The sequence below is a fragment of the Stigmatopora nigra genome, chromosome 13 (genome assembly GCF_051989575.1).
Source record: "Stigmatopora nigra isolate UIUO_SnigA chromosome 13, RoL_Snig_1.1, whole genome shotgun sequence".
Lineage (NCBI taxonomy): Eukaryota > Metazoa > Chordata > Actinopteri > Syngnathiformes > Syngnathidae > Stigmatopora > Stigmatopora nigra.
In genome coordinates, this window is record NC_135520.1 from 9,729,926 (window position 1) to 9,743,890 (window position 13,965).

At 38.5% G+C, this 13,965-nt stretch overlaps 1 long non-coding RNA gene across 3 annotated transcripts; it reads right to left on the reverse strand.

The window, feature by feature from the left end:
* Positions 1-4: 4 nt before the first annotated feature.
* LOC144206869 (uncharacterized) lies at positions 5-10,820 on the reverse strand. 3 transcript variants are annotated; one of them, XR_013328459.1, is made up of 4 exons: positions 10,677-10,820; positions 6,234-6,335; positions 736-799; positions 5-331 (listed from the first exon to the last, which is right to left on the reverse strand). It is a non-coding gene; the product is annotated as an uncharacterized LOC144206869 (long non-coding RNA). The 3 variants fall into 3 exon arrangements; XR_013328460.1 differs by having other exon boundaries at positions 736-1,393; XR_013328461.1 differs by lacking the exons at positions 5-331; positions 736-799 and adding an exon at positions 3,135-3,516.
* Positions 10,821-13,965: the final 3,145 nt, after the last annotated feature.

The window sequence follows — 13,965 nt, forward strand, 5'->3', positions numbered from 1 at the left end:
AGCATTTAAAGAACAATCAGTACATTTACATGAAATAAAACAACAAATATTTAATTTTCATTTCATGAAGGAAAATACAGTACATACTGTCGGCCCTTGCCACTTCGCGGCTTCAGTCAATCGAGGTATTTAAAATAAAACAACTGCTCATAAAAATGTAAAAACTCCTCGGTCTTATTCAAAAGTAAAGTTCTTTGGGTTGACAAGTTAGCTGGACGCCACAGAGCAGCGGAGTGGATGTTGGATTTTTCCATAAGTGCGCACACCGGTCGGAAGCTGTCTGACTTTTCTGAAAATAGAGCTCTCCAAATGTCCTTGTCCTTGTACAAAACTATATTTATACAAAAAAAAAGAAGAAACAGCGGTCACAACTCGCCATCAGTGTGTTCCTTCTGCGCCGAAAAGCTCCCGCAGCCTCCAGCTTCACCTTGGATGCATCTCAAATATGACAAAGAAACTTGGAATAAAGCTCTCAATAACTTGTCAAGTAAATCTTCGTTTTCATCATCTTCACTTCACCTTCATCTATTTTTTGGGGATTCAAATCAAGCGGAGAATAGCTATAGTCATGTTGACTAAAGTATTTAAAGATTTATTATATCTACATTCTATTTAAATATTGATACATTACAATATTTACACATAGATACAACTGTGTAATAGTTAATACACTTCTTGATACTGAAGTATAGGCGCGAAAACATGTAGTATGCCTTAATAACAGGGGAATCCTACCTTGGGGTTTTTCGATTATCGCAGCTGTGTCTGGTCTAGATTATCCCCGAAAATGGAGGGAAGACTGTATTTGAATGACAAGAAAAAGATGATTTAAAAAATCATTTGGCGGCAAACTCAGTCAAACAAACCTTTTTTTGTAGTTGGCACACCCACCACCACGAGTCGTTTTAGTCCACTCGTCTCTGTAGATAATCCCCAAATCTGGAAACTCCAATTTTCAGCTCCAGCTGTAGATTTTCTATAAAATGAATATAGGAACCTTTCCGTGACCTTCATTTTTTTTGGAGCTGTATTCCTTTATTTCTCTTGACTTTATGTTTTAAGTTGTTACTGTGTTGTCTGGGAGCAATTTTCATTATCTTGGAGGCAAGGAGGTTGTCAAACAAGATTTGGCGATACGTAACCCCATTCATCTTCCTGTCTCCTCTTAGAAGGGAAAGACCCCCAAAGCATAATGCTTCCTTCCATCGCCATGCTTTTCAGAGGAAACTTCTATAACAGCAGGTTTTAAAACCATTGCATCTCAATGGATTACCAATGAGTTTCTTGGTGACACTTATCCCAGTTGCCTTGAGATTATTAAGCACTTAATTTGTGTAGTACTAGTCTATGGGTGTCCCAACAGATCCTCAAGGGCCGTTTCAGGTAGAGGTTTCTGCCAAAACAAGCAGCATTTGATAACAGTCGAACTATTAAGTAAGTTAGAAGATTAAGTAAGAGACCAGATTGGTGAAAAACTGTCCTCTTACTCCATTGAAATTAAAACCTTGGTTGAATATTTTGGACACTCCTATTTTATATTATAGCGAAACAATGACAAAAAAAACAAAAAACAACAAGCGAGAATTAAGAAATAAGCGACAGCAGAACAGGTGATAACCAAGATAATATAGCCCTTTATATAGAAATGAAACATGTATAACAGAATCATATAAGCTATATCATACATATCTATAGATTTTCTACGAGAAATTCATGAATATTGAAGTGTTGCCTACTAAAACCCAATGTCAACTATACACCACACACTACTGCTAGGTGTTGAGTGCTTCAACAGTAGGCATTATTTACCCTCACTTTTAAATACGTATATATTTGCAACAGGGTTGCATCTGTGTTGACACCAAAAACAGACGACAATGAAGTACTAAACTACCAGGATATTGTTAGTGTTAGAATCTATTTATTTTTCAAATGGAACTTTTTATAGATATAACATTACTAATTTAAATAGCACGTGTGCCACTTCTGCGGAATTATTCAAAGAGGGCATTTGTAATTTATTTAGCATTCCAAAGTTTTATGAAAATACTGTACAATGGATCCGATGGAAACTACTAGTGTGTCTTAATTTACACTTGTCACAAGTGTGCAACAAAACCACCAAATTACATACAAGTACCCACATTGATGTTGAAGTACGTGTTTTGGAAGGAGGTTGTTATTGAGTCAATTGGTGGGTTTGAAGGATGTTTCATTATTACATAAGGGATTTAAACTAACACATTTTACTACTTGCACGGTAACCCTTAAAATAATTTATTTTCTGTTATTTATTCTTGTTTTTCAACTTCATTACTCTAGTCCCTCCTGAATCTAAGTGCACTCAAGGAGTCCCCTCTGGCCAAGAAGCTCTTTGTCAGGCAAGCATTTGCAAAGAGTGAATAGAAAGCTTTTAAAACAGTAGTGCAAAACCAATTGGATTCTATAAGCAAGTCACAATACTTTAAACGCTTGATCATTTATGCATAAATGCGTCAGGTTAACAGAATATTCTACTTTTGTGTAAAGCTGGGATAACATGAATAATTTTTTTGTTTTGTTTTTCCTCTTTCCCTTTTAACTTGGCATTTCAATATTTACAGTCATGTAGAATACTGTGTGTGAGGCTTTCAAACTGAGGAACTAGAATTTTTGATGACCTCTGTTAATTGCACATTTCAGTACATGAACTTTTGTAATCCAATCTAACATGTCATCATTCTGAGACACACCTTTTAATTGTTGCACTAACACTGACACTAATGTCGTTTTAATAAATTGCATTACAAATCTGTACATGAATATATTTGTAATCCACTCTAACCCGTCATCACTCTGAGACACACTTTTTAATTGTTGCACTGACACTAATGTCCTTTTACACTGGAACTGTGTAATAGTGTACAGTAAAGGGTTTAAGCCTTCTGTTTGTTATATAACAACAATAAAATGGTAATGTCTGCTTACAGGTGACTCTTGAATGAATTATTCAGAATACTATATTATAGTCATGATCATAATCTTGACAACAGTTGATAAATGGATAGAATTTACCATCAGCCCATTTGGATCTAAATGAGGTTTTAAGTAGAGCTAAAATATGTAAAGGGTAGAAGGTGGAGTTTAACAAAAAGCACTTTGAAAAGCTCATTTATTGAAAACCACAAGAACATGGATATAGGCTGTTTATCATCTGATCATATACTTAGAAAAATGACAAAAAAATTCCAAACCAGAACCTTTTCTCTGTGAAAATCTAAGCAATGAATTGCTCCACTGGTTTTGAGAACTGCATCGTTGTCCTATTGAAAAGCCCATCTGTAACCAAACAGACGAGGGCCCTCAGTCATGAGGGATGCCCTTTGGAACATCTGCACATGATCAGCCGGCGTTTGATGACCCTTCACAACCTGAAGCCTCAGTGCTCCACTGAATGTAAAAGCACCGCTCCACTGTGCCAGGTATAAAACATATCAGGTAGTATCTACTTGGCATGCCAGTTACGTCGGAAGCCATCTGAAAGATCAAGGACATATTTTTTTTCTCGAGAAATAACTTTTTTTCACCTTTCAATGTCCCATGTATGATGCTCCTTGGCAAAGTCTAAATGGATAGTTTTCTGCTACATTTGACACCAGCGAGGGTCTTGATTTGGGTCAAGGACCACCTTGTGGCTTAACGGACAGCCAATTGGGCCCTTTTGGCTTAGCGCCTTCGTTCCGCTTATCCTCACAACGATTGTGGGGGGTGCTGGAGCCTATCTAAGATAACTATACACACCAGGCGGGGAAAACATATAAACTCCCCACAGGAAGGTCCGGACATGGGATCGAACCCTTACTCTCAGAACTGTGGGGCCCATTGGTAACCACTCGCTCAGGTTATCACAGGTGTAATTTTCTTCTACTACTTGACTTTTTATCTTTATTCCACAATGGTCAGATTTTTTAAAAATACTTTAGGTTGACTTTCTTGCTGCGTCCAAACTCAGCAGCGAGGGCACTCTGCAAGAGGTCGTGCTCATGCAGCTCGATGATCCGAACACATTCAAAAAGAGAGATTCAGCCATCAGGAGGACATGACCCTGTGAACGCCTGAGAGAAATTGAGAATTTGGAGCATATTTTTTCTTTCATTGCCCTTCTTCTTAAACTTTTGATCAGGTGATGACCTATTTTAGTTTTCTTTTTTTAATTGAAAGTTCTACTTAGTTTTCTCACTCCCCCTTGTTTCTTTTGCATATTGTAGCTCTATGTACTTATACCTCATTAAGGTCCAAATAAGTAAAAAGAACATTCTAGCAATTGGTGGAGAAACAGGATGTACTACTAAAACAACCCTCAAAAGGGGAACTTTTGTTTTTGATTCAGTTTATTTTTAGTTAGTTTTTTTTCGCAATTAGCTTTAGGCCCCATGTATTATATACTGCCATCTCATTTCAACCTGATTTTCTTGTCCTTCTTTTAATGGTGATTGCCTTCTTAGGTAAATGTTGAATGAAAACGTAATGGTATATTTTATCAAAATTTCACAACATTGTCTACGTGTTTTATAAAGAGGTAAAGGTAAGGTATTTCCCGTGAAGTTGATTTTAGTGATGGTGATTGGTGAATTGATTTTACACATTACTTTTAACCTCAGGCGGGAAATATAAAAAATGAGCTGGATGAAAAAAATTATTTATTTCCGTTATTTCATTCAAAACTTCAACACTTGTGAATTACATCATTTCCTAACAGACAGACTGACATTCATTCATTAATTCATCTTCCATACCACATATCCTCATAAGGAGTGCAAGGGTTGTTGGGAAAATATCAAAGAGACTTTGTGTCAAACTTTAATGACATAAACTCAAAACACTTGCGTGTGTCCTCAAATGGTCTCATCCAATTGCACCAGAATTATACTTACTTTGACACTTTTAACTGTTTACTATTAAGCAGTTGTCTGTATCAGAGCTATTACACTAACCGAAATGTTAGGTTGCTCATTAAAATGATAATTCCCGATTTCATTCTTTCAGGGATTTTTAATGACCAGCCTCCGTCTGCCTTTCTTGCTGTCTGTCTACTTTAATTCCTCTCACTCTCCTCCCTTATTGCCTACTTATTCCCCTTCATTTAATTCTGATTAAATTGTGTTCAATGATGCCCTCCGTCATTCAATCTTGCCCATCCTTTCCATTCTTATCTGTCTACTCTCTGTATATCATCTGAGCCATTCACATTCAGTTTGATCAAGTTTACTCATGGTTTACAATTCTGTCTTCATATTGCCACAACCCCCCGAGATATGAAATTGTTTTTTTCTGTCTCATCTTCTGGCTTTAACAGATTGTATGAATTGTGATGTCGCACATCATCTGACTTTTACTATACATATGTTGTATGATCAGTGAACGTACACAGAACTGATAAAAAAGGACAACCCTTCAAAATATTTTACAGCCCAATGACAAATGATCTGTTGTGTATGGCAAGCCATTGAAAGGTGGATCCACACAACTCAGGAAAATGAATTAAGACTCAGGAACATGAATGAAGATTTACAAAACTAGTGGTTATTAACAAAGGGGCAAAAAAGTGAGTAAAGATACCACAAAAAGCACCACCTACTTGGTGAATAAAACTAAGAATCAAGAAGTATAACTAGAACTACCCATGCGCAAGTACAAAATTACACAAGATACAACCTTGTAGGAGGTCTCAGCGGAACAGCTTTATCCCGACTTCGAACACAGCGTGGGGGCTACCCTGAATTGGTGACCAGCCAATCACAGGAGACGAGGAGACAGACAACGAACCATTCACTATCACACTCAAGTCTAAGGGCAATTTTGAGTGTCCAACCAGGCTTACGTGCAGGTTTTTTAAATGTGGGAGGAAACGGGAGTACCCACAGAAAACCCAGACAGGGCCTGGGAGAACATGCCAACTCTAAACAGGTGGACCGACCTGGACTTGAACCCAGGACCCCAGAGCTGTGAGCCCGACATGCCAACCACTCAACAGGCAGGTTGCCTTAAAAAGGTTTTTATTCATTTAAAAATAAAAATGAATCTGGAGATTAATTATTGATCAAAACCCTTTTGCTGAAAATGTGAAAGGAGATGTTTTTCTGCAGTTTTCATAATTGTATCATCATTTTTGTTCTAAGCGGGTTGGCCTCACACTTCTGGGGTCATGGGTTCGATCAACTGTCTTCTCCCAAAGCTTTTGCTATTTTACTGACCCTCGGTATGAATTTGAGCATGAATGGTTGTCCGTCTACCACCAGTTCGGAGTTCCTTGCCTCGTGCCTGTAGTTGGCTGGGATAGCACCCCACAATGACCCCTGTGAGGATAGGCGGTACAGAAAATGAATGAACGTAAAAGATAGGTTAAACCAGCGTTTGGAAATAAAAAGTACATGTAGCGCACCATTGGCACTTTTATTTCTTAGTACGCCTTGTTATCAATAATGTACTAAATTGGTACTGATAGATTGTCAAATAGCCAATAAAACCAAAAGGATAGGATGTCTGATTCTGATTTAAGATATTTAGATTAATTTTGTAGGTTAATGATGATTTTATCTTGTTCTGTTTACATTGGAACGGTGCAGGCAAATTTCTCCCATTCACATCTGCCTCTGAATAGGAACACAACATAGCTTATTTGTCGTGCATGTGTGTACTTAAGATGCTCTTCCTCTGATTATTCAAATTTAACATATACTTTTTCTGTATTTAATTAACCCCCGATGCTGCCCGTCAAAAACAGACACGCATGCTCTTCTTATTCTTGCCTGTTGTTGTTGTTTTGGTTATGCTCCAAGCCAGCATTGACCTTTGTAAAGGGATAATCCACTAAATCGCTCATGTGGTCATGAGATTTTTTTTTATTTACTGCACAGTGTCTGCTGGCATTTCAAAGCTTCCGTGATCCTCCCACTATTTTCCTCCCTCCACTGGCTTCTATCTCACACGACTGCAATGTAACACAGACAAATCAAGACACAATTTGTGTTATTTGTTTATTTGAAAGCTCCTTGATGGTGCAGTTCTTCACTCGCCTGACTTGGGTATGGGCAGGCGTGGGCTCGATTGCCGCTGGTGGTGGTATGATTGTGAGTGTTAATGGGTGTTTGCCTATCTGTTCGCCCTATGGCTGACTGGCGACCAGTCTAGGGTGTAGACTGCCTTTCGCCCTAAATCAGCTGGGGTGGGCTGCAGCAAACCCCAGAACCCTCGTTTCGTAAGAGGAACAACTGAATGTTTATTTAAAGTGACATATTTTAAAAAAATCTCTATATTTTTCTTGTATTTCCTATGTTTTTTTTAATCTCTTCTTATCGGATCGATCAAGAGCAGTGTTATAAAAAATTGAGACTTTTTGGAAGAAATTTTGTTGCTTTTGGAAACATCCAGTAGCATAATTTGTTCAAAAGTATCAATTATGCGCGATTTGAGAGCACTTCTTTCGAGATCAGTGGTCAAACAGAATATTTATGTATGTGTGTATGTGTTTCTTGTTGTGACGGTCAACAAACACATTACACTCAGACCAAAATGGTAAAATGCCTGATTTGAATATCTTCATAAGTTGAATACACTGTTTGTGCAAGCTTTAAGCTGATTAAGGACAGTGAATTTTGATCACGGGGGAAGAGGATTATACTGACAATGAGACCATGTTGTAGAAGAAGCCTGACTTAAAAACAAACCTATAATAGCTGAAAGGTGGTATGCAAAGTTGAAGAGGTAAATTTAGGGCTAGGGAAAAAAACAACATTAAATTGCAGGGGAAAAGGTTTTGATGCAATTCTATGCAAATTGTTTAGCACAGTAAATGATAGGGTATTGTATGAAGCAAAGGCAAGGCACATAGAGAAAGCACCTTCCATCCCGTTAGCCACTGTGGAGTGGGAAATGGGATTTATGTCACATTGATCTGGCAAATTGCTGCACAGTGCTGTTTTAGAGAGTGAATGCACCTTTTTGACATCTCAAGCTTTTCAGAACCTAGCACAGGATTCAAAGCTAACCTGCTGCAGAGCTCAAATAGTTATTTGCATCATTCAAACTATATTTCATCTTGAAGTCAATGTCTGGCGATGATACTATTCCGTCATATAGAATTGACAAAAGAATCATCTTAATCTAGACATTTTATTGGATTCCTGCTGATTTTAAAATAGCCTTATTGACATTTAATTCAATAAGACAGGACACATTTGTCATTCGTTGACAAAAAAAATTCTTGAATCAATGCATTATATTTACATTGTATATTATCATTTCCAGTGATTGGCTTGCAATCAATTCAGGGTGTTCACCACCTGCTGCCCATAGTTGGCTGGGATAGGCTCCAGCACCTCCTGCAAACCTTGTGAGGATAAACAGAATGGAATTGAATAAATGAAAATTATTGTTCATATGTTATGATTATGGTTCGTTCTAATTTCTAATTTCATTCACTGTCACTGACAGTGGTTGCCATCAAATCCTAACAAACTCGAATGCTATCCAATTTGACTAGGGGACTGGCAGCAATTGAAGAAGAAATGTACAAAAAATTGATTTATATCTCATCAATGGATCACTGCTAGCGCACCTTTTTAAAGTAGGTTGGATGTCTAGCGTAGTCAATAGCAACCAAAGAGTTAAATACACTGTTATTTTAATGATTTTCCCCCCTCTAAATACAGTAGTACCTCAATTTACACAAAAAAATATAATATAATGTCATATATAAGTTAGGTATAGTATACCTATTTTAAAGTGTGCTAAAATATAAGATTTAAACCCTTATTTCAGTATACACATGTAAATATACTTTAAATACATTACATGGCTTTCACTGATACATCAGTGAGACAGTGAGTCCATGTAAGCAGTTGAAATTGAGATACATTCGAGAGCAACATAAAATCTCATACTTGCCTCTGGTGAGACAAGGAAAAAAAACATCTGTGAGACATTATTGAGAAATCATGCCAACGAATTAGTTCTCAAAACCTTCTTAAACAATGTTCATTGTCAGACTTATTTCTCATGAGACAAATTTGAGAAAGTTGAAAATATCACTCTGGTCTGGATTGTTGATCACTCACTTCTCAGAGATATACAAAGACATGAGTAGTCTTCAATTAAGCTTTCCAATGGGCAGTCTTAATTACAGGAATGAAAACAGACTGCAGAGTGACGGCAGGTGCAAGCCATTACACTAGTCGACTACTTAAGCCTGCTGTTCCTCCTCACGCAGACCAACACTTTTGGAATACATCCAGCATTCAGGTATAAACGACTATTATCACAACCGACTAATCTCATTTTCTTGTTCTTTCCAAACATCCCCCGTGGCTGACTTCTCATCTGTACCACTACCTGAATACTGTTCCATCCTCCTGCCCTTGCCAGCTATGAACCAGTCTGCAATGTGCACCTGCTGCTGTTTTGTATTACCATCACTGCCATTATCACTTGTCTGCTTTAGGGTGCACCACCAGGCACCCACTAACAGCAATTTGAATTAAAAGTAGAATAGAGAAGAAGAAAAGGTGTATGCTATGTTAACATAAAGCATTGTCAGACTCAGTGTTAGGCAGGTTGAGTAGATGTGCCTTTCACCCAATCACAGTTCCAGCAACAGATGGGCGGAGCAATGACAGGTGCCAGGAATCATCATCATTGACCTACTTAAGAGAACTAGAGCTCAACCGTCTTGCTATATCGTCTCTATCAGGTCACTTCTCATGTCACCTTCTCATGTCTTGCCTGCTCTCCAACTTTTAGTTTTTGCCCTAGAACCACTGCTTCACCCATACCTCTTATACCTTTGCCTCAGATTCTCCTAGGGACCTTACGGCTCTCGACCCCCACGCTACGTTCACTGACCTGTCTGATGCACGCCTCTGTCAGCTTCACCCAGGCTCACCAAGTTCCAATAAAGATATCTTGTCACCGTCAGAGTTTGACCCTTGCCTGTTTCAGCTAACTATAACTAAACAATGAACTGAGGAGAGAGAACAACCACAAACAAACACATTTGCTGGTATGTACAATCATTACATGGTGTTAGAATTTTATAGACATGTATTCCAGTGAGGCGGCCTGGAGGCTGATGGGTTAGTGCATTGGCCAGACAGTTCTGGGGTCCTGAATTTAAATCCAGGTCTGTCGTCCTATGGGCATTTTGCATGTTCTCTCTGGGCTAGTGTGGGTTTTCTTGGGTTTCCTTCCACATTCCTAAAATATGCCCGGGAGGCTGATTGGACAATCTAAATTTCCACCGATTCAGGCTGTGCGGTTCAGAAAATAAATGGATGAATGAATGTATTCTAGTGATAGAAAAATATTTTTGTTGACATAAACATTTTAGTGACTTAATCAGCGGTCTTCATTGATGTCCGGTAGAAGTGCAAAGTCACATTTGTTTCACCAAAGCCCCTCTCTATACTTTTAAGAAAAAATTTTGTTGGAAAGAAAGTAAGATAAGTCTGCACTTTTTTCCTAAAGGCAAAATAGTTACAGATAAATTGGAGGATGTGTTTGGATGCTTCCCACTCCCCCACAGGTTCATTATCGCTTGGAGTATATGAAAGCACTTACTGGTATGTCTGGTTACAAATGATGACTTAAATCCAATGGAGTATATCGTGTATAGGACATTAAGTGTTAAACAACTAGCTTACCATTCACAGGGCCACAAATGAAGTGGAGCTCTCATCTGCATTTTTGGGTGATCATTTTCAGCAGACATGACAGTGAACATGATCATTCCTCCCATGATTTCTACATTTTCTCAAAGTTATTATATTTTATTATTTTCGTTTAGCGTTGGCATGAAATGGAGACTGACCAGTTGACTGAATTGCCACTGATGCGGGCGGCATCATTTTAGTTACTACCCAGAACACATTGGGACCTAAAAGAAAACATAATATTTTTTAATATGATATCAAACTAACAATGAAATAAAGAATATAAAACCTTCATGTCATTTTAGGAAAAAAATCACATGTAAATTGCATCACATAAAAATTGCACCCCTGGCCAAACTATTAAATAAAATTATAGTCCCCCAAAAAATACTGTAAATTCCTACGGTAGTTCTTAATAATGCTTAATGGTTTTCCTGCTCATTGTGGTGTTTGTCATTTTTACTTGCAATGCAGTTTTATTTTTTCTTAGCAGGATTGTCTTCACATTGTGTAACAACTGCAACATTTTTCAAGGCCGACAGACGTGTAACACAGAAGTTAGCCTTTTAAGCCACACTCCTTCTGAGCAACACATTCATCTCCTACCAGCAAGTTACATTGGCAGTTTGCCCCTTCGCTGCCTGCTTGTTAGCGTTTTCCTGTGGTGTCAGATTGACCTCAACCCTGCAGGCTACTGCCACGAAATTGACAAGTATGGCGGCCAGCTCAGAAAATTTCCCTTCCCAGAGTTTTAGCACTGCTGTTTCAGGAGATAATGATATGTCATAAATATACATAAAACTATTGGGATTTTTAATTAGATGAAACATCGCAGCATTTTAGTTCAAAGCTAGATAATAGAGAGTTATAGATTCTGCTGTGATATTTACAGCTGTTTAAACATGCTATTATAGCGCCGTACATCATCATAGATCATTTTTACTCCTCCTGTGCCCCCTTGACACCCAGGAAACCTGGGGGCAGCCACACCTCCAGCAACCCACTCAAACTGAGCTGAACTGAGTGGCATCCCACTATATTAGCAGCCTCACATATTCACATTTATACATCAATGGGCAGCTGCTGTCATGGAAGGTACTGCCAGGCCCTCTGGGAAGTATTCAGAGCTCAGTGTCCAGACAATGGACTTGCAACTGCAGGCATCTGAAGCTTGGAAACAAATATTTGATTCACTCCTGTCTTCCTCTCACTCTTTCGGTTTGGGTTTCCTACTTGAACGCCGTCCAAAGTTCCCAGGCTGTTGGCACTGAATGGTTAGTAGGGTTTAGCTCCCTCTGGGTTGTGACCCTCTCATGCATTGTGTCTTGGGGGCCTTGTGGAGTCTTACTGCAGTCCTGGTGAGGAATTGTGGCAATGGTTGGGGCCTGGTTGTTCATCTTAAAAGTTTAACCAGTTGATTCCAGTCAGGTGCTGCTTGTGTCAAAATGATATCTCATTGGTGAAACTTTGCTCACTACGCAACCCACTTCCGAACCACAAAACAAATAGAGTCGTTCCAAAGACGACTTAAATAAGATGCAGACCTTGGGTTGTACCATTGGACAGATTCAAGAGGTTCTCTAGCAGATGAAGCACTGTAGTAAATGCAACAGAGCCACCTCCTTGTCTAACAGCAGACACAGTGCAAATTAACGTGACCATTGTGGCTGTGTATTTCTGTGTGCATCTTTATCTATTTATTCAACATAAATACGTTAGAAAAGGGCAGTGTTTTGACAGGAAAGGGAAATACGAATGTCAACTGATTGAAAATTTCACTGAGTGGGTTTCAAATAAACATGTTTTATCATTTTCAATGTGTTTACCAATCCTTTTGGTATTTTTTCCATTTACAACCCAATTTCTGGTCTATTTGTATTTGTATAAAACCCATGCAAGCCTGGGGAGAACATGAAAACTTCACATAGTGAGGACTGATCTGGGATCATACATTCGACCACAGAATTGTGAGCCTGATACCCTTAACACTAGTCTGCTGGGCTGCTAAGTATTATTTATATTAAATAAATATTAAAGGTTCTTTAAATTTGTATATTTTCTGGATGCCACAGCTGGAATTCCCTCTAGACATAGTCTGCTAAAGTAACTGCTCTTAGCAGTCACATCTTGCACATAGCTTTTTTTTTTGTTTGTTTGTTTAAGTGTGCATTACTCAGAGGTGAAGGGCAGGGAAAGGAGAGACAAACACCATCACACCTGTCAATCACATCATAACAGAAAGAAAGTGACGGAGTAGAGTAGTGATAACACAATTATAAAAAGAGGGAAGTGGAAAAAGGAGATCAGATCCCTGTACAGAGGATTAATCATGATTGCAACACACATTGATGTTACAAAGAGTTGCTTTAAAGGGTAGACAGTTAAAAAAGATCTAGCGTTTCCTTAAGTTTACTTGCTATTTTTTTTTTCTTGTACTTTTTTTTAAATGAGCAGAATAGAACAGAAGTCCAAGTAATGGACATAGATTTTTTTTCCATCATGAAGCGATTTAGGCAGTCTGGCCGTGTGAGTGGTTAGCACATCGGCCTCACTCCTCTAGGGTACTGGGTTCAAATCCAGGTCGGTCCTCCACGTGTGTAGAGTTTGCATATTCTGTTGGGCCTGTGCGGGTTTTCTCCTGGTACTCCAGTTTCCTCCCACATTCCAAAATTATACATGGTAGGCTGATTGGAGACTCTAAATTGCCCCTAGGTATGAATGCAAGTGTGATTGGTTGTTTGTCTCCTTGTGCCCTGCGATTGGCTGCCCTCCAATTTGAATTAAATTGATTGGAATGAAGCATGAATAATGAATAATTCATAGTAATATCTTCGAGTATGGCTCACTGAAGTGACTTGGGTCAATTACTTACATAAACAAAGAAAATGTAAGCGAAATGCTGTTGACCATATATGAATAGCTTAGTCGAAGAGACTAAAGTGTCTCAGTAAGAGTAATTGAAATCGTTTAAGAAAATAAAGTCAAATTTGCTCATGACAAAAAAAAGTGTTCTTTAGAAACTGAAAAGGTGGTAAATACATTTCCCGGCATATTCTTAAAAAGCATATATCTATGAATTTCCTACACTCACAATCACACCTCCTGAATCGGTGGCATCCAATCACAGGGCACAAGGTGACGGACAACCATACACACCCACACTCATATCTAGGGGCAATTTAGAGTGTCCAAACAGCCTACTGTGCATGTTTTTGGGATGTGGGAGGACTTTCTACCTGTCACCAAGATGAACACAATTTAGAGGAGCCAAACCACTGGA